This window comes from Asterias rubens, chromosome 11, assembly GCF_902459465.1.
Source record: "Asterias rubens chromosome 11, eAstRub1.3, whole genome shotgun sequence".
Classification (NCBI taxonomy): Eukaryota; Metazoa; Echinodermata; class Asteroidea; order Forcipulatida; family Asteriidae; genus Asterias; species Asterias rubens.
Window position 1 is genome coordinate 437,955 of NC_047072.1, and position 2,916 is coordinate 440,870.

The 2,916-nt window shown below is 46.3% G+C and overlaps 1 pseudogene; it reads left to right on the forward strand.

The window, feature by feature from the left end:
* On the forward strand, window positions 1-2,158 carry LOC117296273 (annotated as a pseudogene).
* The last annotated feature ends 758 nt before the right edge of the window (window positions 2,159-2,916 follow it).

The following is a 2,916-nucleotide window of genomic DNA, read 5'->3' on the forward strand; positions in this document are numbered from 1 at the left end:
ATGTATCTCAGTCCATGTCGGCCAGGCCGGAGTCCAGATGGGCAATGCCTGCTGGGAGCTGTACTGCCTGGAGCACGGCATCCAGCCTGATGGTCAGATGCCAAGTGACAAGACTGTTGGTGCGGAGGACGACTCCTACAACACCTTCTTTGCCGAGACTGGGTCCGGCAAGCACGTCCCCCGTGCTGTCTTCATGGATTTGGAACCTACGGTGGTCGGTGAGTAGGCATTTTTCAAACCTCACCCTTTTAATAAACTTATCCCATGGGGTTATCCGCAAAGTACTGGTTATGTATGTACGTCATATTTAATTGTGAATCCCCACAACCATACTAAAAGACATGTGAAATGTTGAGGTCAAAGGCTACGTCACTGCAAGTTTATCCAATTAAATGACTGTATCATATGAAATCACTGGTTCTTAAAAGCAAGTACCTGCAGATAAAGACAGGGGACCAGTCTAATTCTTTGATACAAACGGGATACTTTTTGGGACACTGGGTAGCATCATACTTATCAAGTAAATTGGCTAGTCCAAACATGTGAAATACCCCTTAAACCTCAGATTAAATCTTACTAACAGTTGAAAATAACCGTCTTCTCTCGTCACAGATGAAATTCGTAATGGGACTTATCGCCAGCTCTTCCACCCTGAGCAGCTGATCACAGGCAAGGAAGACTCTGCAAACAACTACGCCAGAGGTCACTACACCGTCGGCAAAGAGTACATTGACTTAGTCATGGACAGAGTCCGCAAGCTGTCTGACCAGTGCACCGGTCTTCAGGGTTTCCTCATCTTCCACAGCTTCGGTGGTGGTACCGGCTCTGGCTTCACATCCCTGTTGATGGAGCGTCTCTCTGTTGACTACGGCAAGAAGTCCAAGCTGGAGTTTGCCATCTACCCAGCTCCACAGATCTCCACAGCTGTAGTAGAGCCTTATAACTCTATCCTCACCACTCACACCACCCTTGAGCATTCCGACTGTGCCTTCATGGTCGATAACGAGGCCATCTACGACATCTGTCGACGCAACCTCGACATTGAGCGACCGAGCTACACGAACCTAAACCGTTTGATTGCGCAAATCGTGTCCTCCATCACCGCTTCTTTGAGATTTGATGGTGCCCTCAATGTCGACTTGACAGAGTTCCAGACCAACTTGGTGCCCTACCCACGTATTCACTTTCCCCTTGCCACCTACGCACCAGTCATCTCTGCTGAGAAAGCCTACCACGAACAGCTGTCCGTCGCTGAGATCACTAGCGCCTGCTTCGAGCCGGCCAATCAGATGGTGAAGTGCGATCCCCGTCACGGCAAGTACATGGCCTGCTGCCTTCTCTTCCGCGGTGATGTCGTCCCCAAAGACGTGAATGATGCAATTGCAATCACTAAAACCAAGCGTACCATCCAGTTCGTCGACTGGTGTCCAACTGGCTTCAAGGTGGGCATAAACTACCAGCCACCTACCACGGTGCCCGGTGGTGATCTGGCCAAGGTGCAGCGTGCCGTCTGCATGCTGAGCAACACCACCGCCATCGCCGAGGCCTGGGGTCGTCTGGATCACAAGTTTGATCTGATGTACGCCAAGCGTGCCTTCGTCCACTGGTACGTAGGAGAGGGTATGGAGGAGGGTGAGTTCTCTGAGGCTCGTGAGGATCTGGCTGCCCTGGAGAAGGACTACGAGGAGGTTGGGATTGACTCTCTTGAAGCAGACGAGGATGAAGAAGATGAACCTGACGAATATTAAACTGTCAACACCATCCTTCTTTAACTGTGGCCCATCACTAGCCTAGGGAACGAACTCCCCAAAAATCTTTGACACGTCACGAGCTTCAAAACTCATTTGAAAGCTTATTTTTTTGTGTGCTTAAAATGTCATCTTTACGTATTTAACTCATTGTAGGTCCGCTTGCTTCTGCATCTCTACCTGCGCCAGGATTGTCTTTTAAAGAGACATGGTGCAATATAAATGGCTACTGTTTTTCTTTCAACACCAGTGGTTGGTTCAAAATTTAAATTTTATCAACCACAGTAGCCAAATGATTTGTTGTTTTCAATCCTATTTGTTTCATAATATGTTCTGTACAATTGCCCACTCAGTTGGAAGTCTACGACTTGACAATTCATATTCAGTGCTAGGTCTGTATGCTTCGTTTTTGAAAGGGCAAGGGCACCAAGGCATTTTCTCCTTGGTAAAGGGCACCCTATGAGGAAACTGTAAATTACTACAGGAGCATTTCAAGGGCACCAAGGCAATGACCAGGGGGCATGGAGGCAGCAATCGCCTTCGTTTGGTGCCAAGGGTGCCAAGGCAACTTCTCATTCGTAAAGGGCACCCTATTAGGACATTGTAAATTTCTACTTATACTTGTCAGCATTTTATGGATACCATGAAAGGCATTGATCAGGGGACATGGAGGCAATCGCTTGCGTTGAATTGCCTCCGTGAAGCGGATTGAATTAACTTTTTAGGTTTACATGTTTATATACTATTGTTTGTATTCTTATTTTGATGGAGGACTTTCTTCCAGTCAGAACACTGCATGCGTATAGAGACTGCAAGTCCCGACGTGATCCAGTTAAAGATGCTATGTCAGATGTTTGGCCCCAAACATTAAAAAAGAAATTTGAGTGAATGGTATTTCAAAGAGTATCACCCGCTCTAACGAAAACAAGTTTAACTTTTACTTTTAGTGGTCAGGAACCATGACAAAAATTTAAAACGTTTCTTATAAAACACATAAGAATTGGTCACGTGATATATTGTCGGGATCCCGGCAAAAACTAATTTTGAGCACTTTATTTCACTGCTACTCATAATTGGCGGACTTTTGTGAGCAATGGCTCGAATGAAAGCTTGTAACTTCCTCGACCCCTATCAAAATACCTATTGAATTTAAAATCAGAATGTTTGG